The 15980-nt window shown below is 41.5% G+C and overlaps 1 protein-coding gene and 1 long non-coding RNA gene across 9 annotated transcripts in view; both read left to right on the forward strand.

Moving 5' to 3' along the window:
* The window catches only part of GALNT13 (polypeptide N-acetylgalactosaminyltransferase 13), a 594089-nt gene that overhangs the window by 445634 nt on the left and 132475 nt on the right, over positions 1-15980 (forward strand). The window lies entirely within an intron of this gene.
* On the forward strand, positions 857-14454 carry LOC110257182 (uncharacterized). The gene is made up of 2 exons (XR_002339451.2): positions 857-4247; positions 12689-14454. It is a non-coding gene; the product is annotated as an uncharacterized LOC110257182 (long non-coding RNA).

The raw sequence follows: 15980 nt of genomic DNA on the forward strand, positions 1-15980 counted from the left end.
TCTTTAACTTTTGCCATTTTTATTACAATATGTCTTGGGGTTGGCTTGTTGGTTCATCTTGTTTGGGGCCCTCTGTGTTTCCTGTATCTTGATATCAATATGCTTTTGATTTGGAAAGTTTTCAGCCATAATTTCTTCAAATATATTTTCAATCCCCTTTTTCTCTTCCTTCTAGAATTCTTATTATGTGTAGATTGACCCGCTTTATATTATCCCATAGGTCTCTTATATTGCTTTCATGTTTTTTTTTTTTTTCATTTGGTTTTCTGTCTGCTGTCCTGATTGGGTGATTTCCATTATTTTATCTTCCACATCACTAATTCATTTCTCTGCATTATTCATTCTTCTCATTATTGCCTTTAGCTCATTTTGCATCTCTGCAAATGAATTTTCTAGTTTTTCTTGGCTCCTCCTTATATTATGTAGTTCCTTTCTAAAGGAATCTGCATTCCTTTAATATCCTCCATTTATTCCTTCAGTATTTTCACTATCTCCCTTTTGAACTCAGTGTCTGTCAGACTGCAGAGGTCTGTTTCATTGTTGACTGCTTTAGGTGAATTCTCCTGTTGCTTTAACTGGGAATGGTTTCTATGCTTCTTCATCTTGCTTGTGTTTTTCTTTTTCTCTGAGTTTGGGGAAGCCAAAACTATGGTCTTGTAAGGGTACTTATATGCAAGAATACCACTTTGTATTTTTGGGGGGTTACTATTTATTTTTGTTGTGGGAGTTTGAATATTTGCTGTCTCTTTCTTTGGTGTAAGCAGGCTGTTGTTCCCAGGATGCTCAGTGTATTTTCAGGAAGAAGGAGGCAATGGGTAGGGCCAGCAGTCAGTGCCTGGTTGTTGGACTCTCAATAGCAGCAAAGGCCTTCAGGAAGGTGGCACAGGCTACTCCTAGTTGCAGGGTCCTGGGAAGTTGTCATAAGCTCTAGGCAGATCTTCAAGGTGACCAGAGCATTTGGCAGTAGCAACAGCAGGGTGTGTGAGTTCCCAGAGGAGTGAGAGCAACAATAGCTTGTGTTGGATTACAGTGCCCTACTCTGAGGTGATTAGAACTGTAGGTGGTGCCTCTTCAGGAACCCCTATTGGGAGCAGGCCATGACCATCTCTAGGGTCAGTGATAACTGTGGTGGTTTGCCCCTGCCACCTTTAGACCATGCATGAAGCAACCCATCTCACTTAGCCCACATATGAGGTATTGTAAAGGATGCTCCTAGTTGCAGGATCCTGGGAAGTGACAGAGATCAGGCATGTGGGTACTGCCTGGAACATTTGGCAATGGCAGCAGCATGGTGGGTGTGTTCTCGCACCAATAGGTGGTGTTTGGTCACAATGCCCTCCTCTGTGGTGCCCCTTAGATGGATGGGCTGAAAGTGATTTTTTTTTCAGATATCTCTAGTTGCAGTGGGCCACACCCACTTCTGGAATCAGGGATAACTGTAGCAGTTTGCACCTGCCTCCTGCAGACCATGCAAGAAGCACCCTGTCCCACTTAGCCCATGCAGGAGGTGCTGCACCAATTGCTCCTAGTTGTAGGGTCTTGGAAAGGGTCAGTGACCAAGTGTCTGGGTGTCACCCAGAGCATTTGGCAGTGGTAGCTGCAGGTTGGGTGTGTTCCCAGGGGAGTGAGAGGAATAGCGTATGGTGCTTGGTTGCAATGCCCTTTTTTTCCTTTTTGCCAACCCCTGAGGTAACTGGGGTCCCTGGTGAAGCCCACTCAGAGGCCCCCAGTGGTGGCAAGCCATGCCTCCCTCTGGCCTCTGAGATGACTGCTGCAGTCTGTCCCTGCCACCTGTGGATAGTGCAAGAGGGACCACGTTGCACCTAGCCCCCTTATGCCCTTAGCCTACACAATAGGTGCCCGGCCACCAGTAGCCTGCACAAGAAGCACCTAATCTCCCCTAAAGGAGCAAGAGGCTTCTCACTGCCTATAGCCTCAGCAGAGCCGCCCTGCCCTCTAAGCCCACAGGCATGTGCTCTAGAGCAGGGAGTTTCCTATGGTGGCCAAACCCTCCTTCTCTCCCCTCCCCAACAATGGCGCCTTGCCTCTCCTGCAGGTCCAGACCTTCTCCAGGTTCCCTTTGCCATGGTGTTCCCCTCCTTAGCCTGTGGTGCACTGCTCCTTAGCCCCTCATGCCATCCCCAGTTCTCTCCCTGGGACTCACTTCTGGAGCCTAAGTCTCAGTGCCCAGCCCCTGCCTGAGCATCTCAGGATGTGATGTCTGGGCAGGTGGTTCAGATGGTCTGTGCAGCTCTCACTCTGTTTTGCTGTTCTCAGTCCAGCTGCTGCACTTTTCTTGATGACTTCGAGGTAACCCTGACTCAGCCAATCTTTTGTCAGTTAGGTGGCTTCCCAGGAGGTGGATTCATTTTCTCCTTCACAGCTCCCTCTCGTGAATGGTAGTCCCATCCTGATTCCTTTTCTCTTTTTTCTTTTGTTCTACTCAGTTATGTCAAGAGTTTCTTGCCCTTTTTTGGAAGTTTAAGTTCTTCTGCCAGCATTCAGTTGATGTTCTGTGCAGGTAGTTTTATATGTAGATGTGTTTTTTTTTGATGCATTTGTGGGAGAAGGTGTGCATGACCTCTTACTCCTCTGCCATCTTGCTCTGCCTCCCTGAATTTTTTTTTTTAATGTTATTGAGGTATAGTCGACCCACAAAGCTTTGTTAATTTCAAGCACATGGCAAAGTAAATTAGCCATAAATATACATATAATCATTCTTTTTCATATTCTTTTCCCATATAAGTTACCACATACTACTGAGTAAATTTTCCCGTGCTATATAGGAAGTCCCCAGTACATATCTATTCTATATATAGTAGTGTATATATATCAATCCCAACCCTGCCACATTTATCCCTCCCCTCCCCTATGTTTGGTAAACATAGTTTTGGTTTTAAAATCTTTGAATCTGTTTCTGTTTTGTAAGTTCTAATATATCATTTCTATTAGATTCCACATGTTAATGATCTCATATGTTGTCTTACTTTGTCTGACTTACCTCATTTAGTATAATTTCTAGGTCCATCCAAGTTGTAGCAAATGGCATTATTTCATTCTTTTTATGGCTGAGTAATAGTCCATTGTATATATATACCACATCTTTTTTTTAATCTTTTATTTATATATTTTTTTTCTACTGTACAACATGGTGATCCAGTTACACTTACATGTATACATTCTTTTTTCCCATACTACATGTTCCATCATAAGTGACTAGGCAGAGTTCCCAGGGCTACACAGCAGAATTCCATTGCTAATCCATCCCAAAGGCAACATTCTGCATCTATTTACCCCAAGATCCCAGTCTTTATCCATTCCTCTGTTCTTGGATATTTAGGTTGCTTCCATGTCTTATAAATAGTGCTGCAATGAGCATTGGGGTACATGTATCTTTTCAAATTATGGTTTTCTCAGGAGAGATGCCCAGGAATGGCATTTCTGGATCATATGGTAGTTCTATATTTAGGTTTTTAGGGAACCTCCATACTATACTCGCTTACATTCCCACCAACAGTGGTTGTACTAGCTTACATTCCCACCAACAGTGTAGGAGGGTTCCCTTTTCTCCATATCTTCTCTGGCATTTATTGTTTGTAGACTTTTTGATGATGGCCCGTCTGACTCATATGAAGTGATACCTTGTTGTAGTTTTGATTGGCATTTCTCTAATAATTAGTGATGTTGAGCATTTTTTCATGTCTTTTTTTTTTGACCATCTGTCTTCTCTGGAGAAATGTCTATTTAGTCTTCTGACCATTTTTTAAATGGGTTGTTTGGCTTTTTTGGTATAAAGCTGTAGAAGATGTTTGTATATTTTGGAGATTAAACCCTTGTCAGTTGCTTTGTTTGCAAAGATGTTCTTCCATTCTGTGAATTGTCTTTTTGTCTTGTTCATTTTAAGTAAGTGGTTTTAATATATTACATTAGGCAGTTTTCTGGGACCTAGGGGTAAAAAGGTAAAAGATATATTCCTTGACTCCAAGAAATTTTCAAACCTCTGAGCAGATTAACAGGCAGATTTATTATGAAGAATGTACAAATAAAATGTGATCTCATGGGTCTGATACATTAAAATATGATATTTTTCATTTTTTAAAAAAGTATATTTATTCCTAACCCTTGAAATTTATAAGGTCAATCAACAAACCACAACCATACCCTTCCCAGCATGCCCTTTGTTGCAGCTGCCCAATTTCATTCTGACTTGAATAACTTTACATATGATGATATCCTGGAAGTCCTAGGTAATCTTTTTTTTTTTTTTTTTTTTTTTTTTTTTTTTATTAAATTTTATTTTATTTTCCCACTGTACAGCAAGGGGGTCAGGTTATCCTTACATGTATACATTACAATTACAGTTTTTCCCCCCACCATTTCTTCTGTTGCAACATGAGTATCTAGACATAGTTCTCAATGCTATTCAGCGGGATCTCCTTGTAAATCTATTCTACGTTGTGACTGATAAGCCCAAGCTCCCGATCCCTCCCACTCCCTCCCCCTCCCATCAGGCAACCACAAGTCTCTTCTCCAAGTCCATGATTGATTTTCTTTTCTGAGGAGATGTTCATTTGTGCTGGATATTAGATTCCAGTTATAAGTGATGTCATATGGTATTTGTCTTTGTCTTTCTGGCTCATTTCACTCAGGATGAGATTCTCTAGTTCCATCCATGTTGCTGCAAATGGCATGATGTCATCCTTTTTAATGGCTGAGTAGTATTCCATCGTGTATATATACCACATCTTCCGAATCCAATCCTCTGTCGATGGACATTTGGATTGTTTCCATGTCCTGGCTATTGTGAATAGTGCTGCAATGAACATGCGGGTGCATGTGTCTCTTTTAAGTAGAGCTTTGTCCGGATAGATGCCCAAGAGTGGGATTGCAGGGTCATATGGAAGTTCTATGTATAGATTTCTAAGGTATCTCCAAACTGTTCTCCATAGTGGCTGTACCAGTTTACATTCCCACCAACAGTGCAGGAGGGTTCCCTTTTCTCCACAGCCCCTCCAGCACTTGTTATTTGTGGATTTATTAATGATGGCCATTCTGACTGGTGTGAGGTGGTATCTCATGGTAGTTTTGATTTGCATTTCTCTTATAATCAGCGATGTTGAGCATTTTTTCATGTGTTTGTTGGCCATCTGTATATCTTCTTTGGAGAAATGTCTATTCAGGTCTTTTGCCCATTTTTCCATTGATTGATTGGTTTTTTTGCTGTTGAGTTGTATAAGTTGCTTGTATATTCTAGAGATTAAGCCCTTGTCAGTTGCATCATTTGAAACTATTTTCTCCCATTCTGTAAGTTGTCTTTTTGTTTTCTTTTGGGTTTCCTTTGCTGTGCAAAAGCTTTTCAGTTTGATGAGGTCCCATGGGTTTATTTTTGCTCTAGTTTCTATTGCTTTGGGAGACTGACCTGAGAAAATATTCATGATGTTGATGTCAGAGAGTGTTTTGCCTATGTTTTCTTCTAGGAGTTTGATGGTGTCCTGTCGTATATTTAAGTCTTTCAGCCATTTGGAGTTTATTTTTGTGCATGGTGTGAGGGTGTGTTCTAGTTTCATTGCTTTGCATACAGCTGTCCAGGTTTCCCAGCAATGCTTGCTGAATAGACTTTCCTTTTCCCATTTGATGTTCTTGCCTCCCTTGTCAAAGATTAATTGACCATAGGTGTCAGGGTTAATTTCCAGATTCTCTATTCTGTTCCATTGGTCTGTCTGTCTGTTTTGATACCAGTACCACACTGTTTTGATGACTGTGGCTTTGTAGTATTTCTTGAAGTCTGGGAGAGTTATGCCTCCTGCTTGGTTTTTGTTTCTCAGGATTGCTTTGGCGATTCTGGGTCTTTTGTTGTTCCATATAAATGTTTGGATTGTTTGTTCTAGTTCTGTGAAAAATGTCATGGGTAATTTGATAGGGATTGCATTGAATCTGTAGATTGCTTTGGGTAGGATGGCCATTTTCACAATATTGATTTTTCCAATCCAGGAACATGGAATATCTTTCCATTTTTTTACATCTTCTTTGATTTCTTTGATTAAGGTTTTATAGTTCTCGGCATATAGGTCCTTTACCTCTTTGGTTAGGTGTATTCCGAGGTATTTGATTTTGTGAGGTACAATTTTAAAAGGTATCGTATTTTTGTATTCCTTTTCTAATGCTTCATTGCTGGTATACTGAAATGCAATTGACTTCTGAATGTTAATCTTATATCCTGCCACTTTGCTGAATTTATTAATCAGTTCAAGGAGTTTTGGGTTTGAGTCCTTAGGGTTTTCTAGGTATAGAATCATGTCATCTGCATACAGTGACAGTTTGATCTCTTCTCTTCCTATATGGATGCCTTTGATTTCTTTTGTTTGTCTAATTGCTGTGGCTAAGACTTCCAAAACTATGTTGAAGAGCAGTGGTGAGAGTGGGCATCCCTGTCTTGTTCCAGATTTGAGTGAGAAGGCTTTCAGTTTTTCCCCATTGAGGATTATATTTGCTGTGGGTTTATCATAAATGGCTTTGATTATATTCAGGAATGTTCCCTCTATACCCACTTTGGCGAGGGTCTTGATCATGAATGGATGTTGAACTTTGTCAAATGCTTTTTCTGCATCTATTGAGATGATCATATGATTTTTGACTTTTTTTTTGTTAATGTGGTGTATGATGTTGATTGATTTGCGTATGTTGAACCATCCTTGTGAACCTGGGATGAACCCAACCTGGTCATGGTGTATAATTTTTTTGATATGTTGTTGGATTCGGTTGGCTAAGATTTTGTTGAGAAGTTTTGCATCTATATTCATCAATGATATTGGGCGATAGTTTTCTTTTTTGGTGGTATCTCTGCCTGGTTTTGGAATGAGGGTGATGGTGGCCTCATAGAATGTCTTTGGGAGTATTCCTTCTTCTTCAACCTTTTGAAAGAGTTTAAGGAGGATGGGCACCAATTCCTCTTTATATGTTTGATAGAATTCACCTGTGAAGCCATCTGGTCCTGGGCTTTTATTTGTAGGGAGTGATTTTATGACCTCTTCAATTTCATTTCTAGTGATTGGTCTGTTCAGTTGGTCTGTTTCTGCTTGATTCAGTTTTGGCAGGCTGTAAGATTCTAGAAAATTGTCCATTTCTTCCAGATTGTCAAACTTATTGCCATATAGTTGTTCATAGTATTCTCTTATGGTTTTTTGTATTTCTGCTGTATCCGTTGTGATTTCTCCTTTTTCATTTATAATTTTGGTGATTTGGGTTCTTTCTCTCCTCTTTTTAGTGAGTCTGGCCAGGGGTTTATCAATTTTGTTCACCTTTTCAAAGAACCAGCTCTTGGTTTTATTAATTTTCTCTATTGTTTTTTGAGTCTCTATTTTATTGATTTCTTCTTTGATCTTTACAATTTCCTTCCTTCTGCTGACTTTAGGACTTCTTTGTTCTTCTTTTTCTAATTCATTTAGGTGGAGGGTTAAGTTGTCAATTTGGGATCTTTCTTCTTTTTTGAGAAAGGCCTGGATTGCTATAAATTTCCCTCTGAGCACTGCTTTCGCAGCATCCCATAGATTTTGAGAGGTTATGTCTTCATTATCATTTGTTTCAAGATAGTTTTTAATTTCCTTCTTGATTTCCTCATTGACCCATTGGTTTTTTAGTAGCATGTTGTTTAGTCTCCATGGAGTAGGTTTTTTCTCTTTCCTTTTCCCATGGTTGATTTCTAATTTCATGGCATTGTGGTCAGAGAAGATACTTGAGATAATTTCTATGCTCCTAAATTTATTGAGATTCGCTTTATGTCCCAATATGTGGTCGATTCTTGAGAATGTTCCATGAGCATTTGAGAAGAATGTGTATTCTGATTTTTTTGGATGTAGTGTCCTGAAGATATCAATTAAGTCTAACTTTTCTATTGTTTCCTTTAGGATCTCTGTTGCTTTATTGGTTTTCTGTCTAGAGGATCTGTCCATTGATGTGAGGGGGGTATTTAGGTCTCCTACTATGATTGTATTCTCATCAATATCTCCCTTTATGTCTGTTAATATTTGTTGTATGTATCTGGTTGCTCCTATGTTTGGGGCATATATGTTGATGATAGTAACATCCTCTCCTTGGATGGATCCCTTAATCATTAAATAGTGTCCTTCTTTGTCTTTCTTTATGTCTTTTGTTTTAAAGTCTATTTTGTCTGATATGAGCGTTGCAACTCCTGCTTTTCTGTCATGTCTATTGGCATGAAATACTTTTCCCCAGCCTTTCACTTTCAATCTATATGTATCTTTTGTCCTAAGGTGAGTTTCTTGTAGGCAGCATATTGAAGGTTTTTGCCGTTTTATCCACTCAGCCATTCTGTGTCTTTTGATTGGGGCATTCAGTCCATTGACATTTAAGGTGATAATTGATAGATGATTATTTATTGCCATTTGATCCTCGTGTTCCAGTTGATTCTATGGTTCTCCATTCTTCTTTTTTTTTTTTTTTTTGGTTGGATGGTCTCCTGTTATTATCTGCTTGAGTGTATTTTTTTTTTTCATTTTTTGCAAATGCAATATTTGGTTTTGGCTTGTGGTTGCCCTGTTTTTTAAGTATGCTAACCCCTTCCCATAATTGTGTGTTTTAGCCTGATGGTCCTGTAAGTTCAAACACTTCATTATTATATTAAAATTAAGAAGAGAGACATACATACAAACAAAAAGGATTATTTACCTCCTAACATCCCTTGCCCACATTTTATGGTTTTGATGACTCTTTTATTTTTTTCTTTTTAATTTTATTTTGTTTGAAGCATGTTCATGATTAAATCTGTATGCTGGCTTATTTGAGTGACTGCTCTCTGATTGTATCTTCCTCAGTCCTAGTTCTTCCTCTTCTTCTTCTTCTTCTTTTTTTTTTTTTTTTCTTTTCTTTTTTCTTCCCTTTCCTTCCTTTCTTTTTGGTTTAGAGAAGCCCTTTCAATATTTCCTTTAACCTGGGTTTTGTGTTGCTGTATTCTTTAAGTTTTTGTTTGTTGGGAAAAATTTTTATTTCCCCTTCTATTTTAAATGATATTCTTGCTGGATAAAGTATTCTAGGTTGCATATTTTTTCCTTTGAGCACTTTAAATATCTCTTGCCATTCCCTCCTGGCCTGTAGTGTTTCTGTAGAGAAATCAGCTGATATTCTTATGGGGGTTCCCTTGTAGGTAACATTCTGTTTTTCTCTTGCTGCCTTTAGGATCCTCTCTTTATCACTAACTTTTGCCATTTTTATTATGATGTGTCTTGGTGTGGGTCTGTTTGGGTTCAGTTTGTTTGGGGCCCTCTGTGCTTCTTGTATCTTGAATCCAGTATCCTTTAGATTTGGGAAGTTTCCAGCGATAATTTCTTCAAATATATTTTCCATTCCTTTATCTTTTTCTACTCCTTCTGGAATTCCTATTATGCGTAGATTGGCCCGTTTTATATTATCCCATAGGTCTCTTATATTGCTTTCCAGTTTTTTGATTCGGTTTTCTGTCTGTTGACCAGATTGAGTGATTTCCATTATTCTATCTTCCATATCACTGATTCGTTCTTCTGCATTATTCATTCTGGTTTTTACTGCCCCTAGTTCAGTTTGCATCTCTGCAAATGAATGTTCTAGTTTTTCTTGGCTCCTCCTTATATTTTCTAGCTCCTTTCTGAGGGTATCTGCATTGCTGTTCATATCTTCTCTTAATTCCTTCAGTATTTTCACTATTTCTCTTTTGAACTCCAGGTCTGTCAGACTGCAGAGATCAGTTTCATTGTTGACTGTTTTAGGTGAGTTCTCCTGTTGGTTTGACTGGGGGTGGTTTCTCAGCTTCTTCATCTTGCTTGTTGTCTTCTTTCTCCTGAGGGAGTTGTACTCTCTGTTATCGGGTAGTGTTTGCCTTGTCACTGCCCTGGAATATTTCCTGAGGGCTGTCGTTGTTGGTCAATCTTTTTTTGAGGCAGTGTGGCTTTTCTGGAGTGTTGATGGGACTAACAGTGTTTCTTTGAAGCAAAGGAGGGCTTCCTGAGGGCAGACAGGACTGGGAGGTCCACCCCACGATGGTAGCAGATTTCACTTGGTTCTCAGCACCCCCTGGGGTCTTGGGTGGGTAGCAGGGCCCTTGGAGACTCAAGAGGTTCCTCCCCAGGGCAGCCCGACTCAGAAAGACCGTCTGAGATCTTTTCCCGATTCCACCAGGCTTGTTGCAGCTTTTCTGGGCTGCAGGGGGTCCTGCCTGGAGCTGGCAGTCCTATGCAGCTGGTCCACTAGGTCTCAGCACCCCTTGGGGTCTTGGGCGGGTAGCAGAGCCTTTGGAGACTCAAGAGGCTCCTCCCCAGAACAGCCCGACTCAGAAAGACCGTCTGAGATCTTTTCCCAAGTCGGCCAGGCTTGTTGCAGCTTTTCTGGGCTGCAGGGGGTCCTGCCTGGAGCTGGCAGTCCTATGCAGCTGGTCCACTAGGTCTCAGCACCCCCTGGGGTCTTGGGCGGGTAGCAGGGCCCTTGGAGGCTCAAGAGGCTCCTCCCCAGGACAGCCCGACTCAGAAAGACCGTCTGGGATCTTTTCCCAAGTCGGCCAGGCTTGTTGCAGCTTTTCTGGGCTGCAGGGGGTCCTGCCTGGAGCTGGCAGTCCTATGCAGCTGGTCCACTAGGTCTCAGCACCCCCTGGGGTCTTGGGCGGGTAGCAGGGCCCTTGGAGGCTCAAGAGGCTCCTCCCCAGGACAGCCCGACTCAGAAAGACCGTCTGAGATCTTTTCCCGATTCGGCCAGGCTTGTTGCAGCTTTTCTGGGCTGCAGGGGGTCCTGCCTGGAGCTGGCAGTCCTATGCAGCTGGTCCACTAGGTCTCAGCACCCCCTGGGGTCTTGGGCGGGTAGCAGGGCCCTTGGAGGCTCAAGAGGCTCCTCCCCAGGACAGCCCGACTCAGAAAGACCGTCTGAGATCTTTTCCCGATTCGGCCAGGCTTGTTGCAGCTTTTCTGGGCTGCAGGGGGTCCTGCCTGGAGCTGGCAGTCCTATGCAGCTGGTCCACTAGGTCTCAGCACCCCCTGGGGTCTTGGGCGGGTAGCAGGGCCCTTGGAGGCTCAAGAGGCTCCTCCCCAGGACAGCCCGACTCAGAAAGACCGTCTGAGATCTTTTCCCGATTCGGCCAGGCTTGTTGCAGCTTTTCTGGGCTGCAGGGGGTCCTGCCTGGAGCTGGCAGTCCTATGCAGCTGGTCCACTAGGTCTCAGCACCCCTTGGGGTCTTGGGCGGGTAGCAGGGCCCTTGGAGACTCAAGAGGCTCCTCCCCAGGACAGCCCGACTCCGAAAGACCGTCTGAGATCTTTTCCCGATTCGGCCAGGCTTGTTGCAGCTTTTCTGGGCTGCAGGGGGTCCTGCCTGGAGCTGGCAGTCCTATGCAGCTGGTCCACTAGGTCTTAGCACCCCCTAGGGTTTTGGGCGTGTAGCAAGGCCCTTGGAGACTCAAGAGGCTCCTCCCCGGGGGAGCCCGTCTCAGAAAAACCGTCAGAGAATTAGGTCGATCTATTCACGGCCTGGCTAGGCTTGTTCTAGCTTTTCTGGGCTGCAGGCCTTTTTTAGGGGGCTGGTGGTGTTTGGTGCTGCTCTGTGGAAGTGTAGCCCCTCCAAAGGGCAAGCAGGCCTGTGCAGGGAGAGCCCCTGCGGTGGTAGGCTTCAGGCAATTGTTGAGGCCAGCCCTCCTGGATGGCAGGCAGCCCCAGGTTCGGCGAGAGCGTAGGGGGTGGTGGGGGTGGGGGGAGGGAATGCACTGGGAAGCACAGCTTTCTGCTAGCTAGCGGGCCTGTAAGCTTGTTGTGGCGTGGGGGGTATTCTATGGGGACCCACCCCTTCTTCTCTCCCCTCCCCAGCACTGGCGCAGACCAGGCTCTTCTCCCAGGTTCCCTCTGAGGCGGCTTTCCACTTCCCCGCCCCTAGAGTATTGCTCCCTTCCTCTGCGACAGCTTTGTTTTCTAGTCTCCCAGGCAGTCTCTGCCCCGTCAAATGGTTTAGAGACCTCCCAAGCAGTTTCCGCTCTTCCCCGCCCCCCTAGCCCGGGGACTAATCTCTGGAGCCGAGGTCTCGGTGCCCAGCCCCCCCCCCAGGCGTCCCCCGGCCCTTTCTTGGGGACTAACCTTCGGAGGCGAGGTCTCGGTGCCCAGCCCCAACCCAGGCGTCCCCGGCCCCCTCTCGGGGACCAACCTTCAGAGCTGAGGTCTCGGTGCCCAGCCCCCACCCAGGCGTCCCCCGGCCCTTTCCCGGGGACTAACCTCTGGAGCCGAGGATTCGGTGCCCAGCCCCCACCCAGGCGTCTCAATTTTTGGTGACTGTGCCCGTAGTTCAGATGGTCCGTTGGGTTCTTGATCGTTTTTCCGTACTCCAACTTACTGCTACACTCTTCTCTGCATCTGGAGATTCCTCCGGTTCGTTTGATCTTTCGCCCGGTAGGTGACTTTCCAGGGTGCGGGATCCCTTTCCCCTCCGCAGTTCCCTTTCGGGAGCGCCCGTCCCGCTCGGATTCACCTTCTCTCACTCTCCTCTTTTCTCCCGTTCTGCCCAATAATGTCACGAATTTCTTGCCGTTATTGGAGATTAGGTTCCTCTGCCAGCGATTGGTTGTTGTTCTGTGCGAGTCATTTCTTCTGTAGATGTGCTTTTTTTGTTGTGTTTGTGGGAGAGGGCGAGCGTGTCCCCCTACTCCTCCGCCATCTTGTCCTCTCTCCCTAGGTAATCTTGAATGTGGTATTCCAAATTGTGACTATAGCATCATGCTCAGTAAAAATACACTTATAATTACTGGTATAATTAGAAAGAGACAAGAGTTTTCCTATGGGATTTTGTTGCTTTAAATGAGATAGTAGATTATGAAAATATTTTGAAAATAATTTAGGAGCTATTCAAGCTTAGGAAGGTAGCTGGTCTTATTGCTGTTACTGCACCTAACTGAACCCCTGAGAACATTTTGTATTTTGAAAAGACATGTGATTCTGTCACTTGTCTATTTATATACAGAATATTTCAAAGTTGTGAGTGGCACCCTAGTAGCTTAGAAATATGAATGTGACTCCAAATATACTCTATTTTCTCTTCCCTTTGTGAGTCTTATGACCTATTACTTGATAGAATGTTTCTTAAAAAAGGTTTTATGCATCCTGTCTCTGTGATCTTTACAAATTCTTTATTAGACAGTGACATTAACCTCAAATCTAAAATTTTCTGCTTTTAAAAGACAAAAGACTTTGAAAACTATAATCACATAGTGTAAATTTGTACAATTTAAAGTAAATTAACTCATACTATACAGCAAGAAATAGTTCTTGCTTGTTGACTGGCCTGACAGAGACTTTTAACATGCCATTATGTTGCTGTTATTGTCATCCTTTTATCTTCAAACTAACAAATAATGCTCTGACAGTGTTAAAAGACATCTGAATTTTTCTGCAGAAAACAGCCCTGAGCTGACATAAATGCTTTCACAAGGAATAATATAAAACCCAAAGATATTAGCTTGACATCATGGGGGAAAATTGTTAGAATGGCTTTATATCCAAATCCATTATCCCCTTTAATCTTCACAAAAGCCATGTGTTGTAGGTATTATTGTCCCTATTTTTCATATGAAGAATGCAACTCAAGATAGTTAAACCTTATGCCTGTAGCTACATAATTAAGTGATGGTGGAAGCAGAATCAAACCCAGATTTTCTTAATCCATTTTTTGTTCTTTCTATGATACAGTCTTGGAATACTCCCATCCACTCTAGTAAATCCAAGTACTCTATTTTCTAGGGTATTTCTCTTATGCCATCATCATTAATCATTAATTACACAGACAAGAATTAATCAATGCAATTACCTGAAGAGACTAGAATTCTAGAAAGGTATATTTTGTTGGCTGATGGAGGGATAAAGGAGGCAGGATAAATTTCAACTTTGGGAAGAATTCACTAGGATTGGGTGATGGTCTTCAAGACCATGGGAAGATATTTCTGGGCTCCCAGCATATTGTGGTAAAAAAAAATGGAAAAAATAGAAAGACTTGGAGTAATATGGAATCATTGCCAAAACCAAACCCCACATACCGTACAACTTAGCTCCAAATTGGAAATGTCTTAGGACCCACTCTTTGGGGGATTAAGTCAACAAGAGTAGGATTTCCCAGGAGAAGCCTTTGTATTTCTCCTGAAATAGGGCTCTTCAAAGAAACTTTATATAAGGCAATAGTTTTCATCTATGTATGTGTAACTGGGTCACTTTGCTGTACGGCAGAAAATTGACAGAACACTGTAAACCAACTATAATGGAAAAAATAAAAATCATTTAAAAAAAAGAAACCTTAGATTAAGTATGCACTTTACTGTTAACAGTACATATTACTGATTGAGAATGATTCTTCTTTGTTGCTTTTTCCTGAACTTTAGTAGGTGGAAAGTGCATAAGTAATTCCCAAATATCTGGAGCATGAGACAGATGGTCCCCTGATACCAAGAAAAACCCCACAGAAAGCATTTAAGCTCACCAAAAAGTTCCCTGAGTTGAAGATTTCCCCCCCTCCCTGCACATTCATACACACAAAGAGGTAGCCAGTCAGTCTGTTGTAAAATTTGTTGCTCAATAACATATTCTTCAATGATGAAAATATTCTATAATTCTGTTCCACATAGTAGCTAAAAGCTATTTGTGTCTATTGAGCACTTGAAATATATCTAGAATGACTAAGGAACTGCATTTCTAATTTTATTTAATGTAAATTAATTTAAATTTAATTTTATGGACAGCACAGTTCTAGAATAAAGAGATGATGTTTGACCCAAAGCATAGTTTTAACATCAAATCACTTTTGAGACCTACTTAAAAGTACTAGAGTAGAGCCACAAACTCCCAATAATTAAAGAAGATCATTGTTTTCTGGGATCTCCATCAACTCTGGAATGGAGATTCTCAGTCTCTATTATAAGGACTTTCAAGTCAGCATTTCCTGACAACGCATCTAATCTTCACTGCAGTCTTACTCCTTTAGCTATCAATAGGACTTTTTATCCCAATGTTCTCAAAACAGTAAGAACTTATATGTGTTCACTTTCTATTTACCTCCTATCCTCCATCCAAAATCCCTGTGATAATCAACAATAATACTTCATTCTTTATCATTGAAGCTCATATATGAATACTTTTTATATCCAAGCCAACATAGTAGAAAGCAGAGATCCTTCAGTTGGGAAATTCAGGTCCATGCCCTGAATTGTAGTTGTAGTCTACTGGTTTCTGAGCTTGGATAAGGAAGTTATTTAACCTCTTTCAGGCTCAACATCTTCATCTCTAAAAATGGAATAATATATATTTTATAGAATCATTAAATGGATTAAATGAAAGACATGTATATGACAGTGCTTCCCAAAAATAAAAAAATACTAGGAAAATATAAAAAATGATAGTTACTTTGTCAGTTATCTATTTTCTCATAGACTTCCACCTTCTTCCAATTTCTAAAGTTGCAGTCTTAATATATTCACAGCAGACATTATTTTTTCAACACATTTAAATAGAATACCATGCATTTACTGCCTACTGTGTAGATTCTCTTAGACTCTGATCAAGTACCTGTGCAAGTTAGAGTTTCTAGAAATAGTCTCAAAAAAAGATACAATACATAATTGTTGTACACAAAAACCAACTGCACATTTCATGGTTTCATTCTTGTACTCCAAACCTATTAATCTAATATCTAATGTTTTACTATAAAAGTTACAGATAAGAATAATATAAACACATCCAGAAAATTTGAAAGGCGAACTCAATGTTAGAAACTTAGAATGTTATTAGGCATTATCACCAGCAGTAATCACTATTAATTTAATTTTTAAAATAATTAACAGGTTATTAATCCTATCTAATTAGTTTAGTCCATATACTCAGATTAATAAAAATTTTGGAGTTCCTGTTGTGGGTCAGCAGGTTAAGAACCACACACAGTGTTCATGAGAATGCAAGTTTAATCCCTGGCCTCACTCAGTGGGTTA

Source organism: Sus scrofa, chromosome 15 (assembly GCF_054392235.1).
Source record: "Sus scrofa isolate SSC_HxYL_T2T_F1_AM1 chromosome 15, Sscrofa_HxYL_maternal_Yorkshire_Landrace_v2.0, whole genome shotgun sequence".
In the NCBI taxonomy this organism is placed as follows: domain Eukaryota; kingdom Metazoa; phylum Chordata; class Mammalia; order Artiodactyla; family Suidae; genus Sus; species Sus scrofa.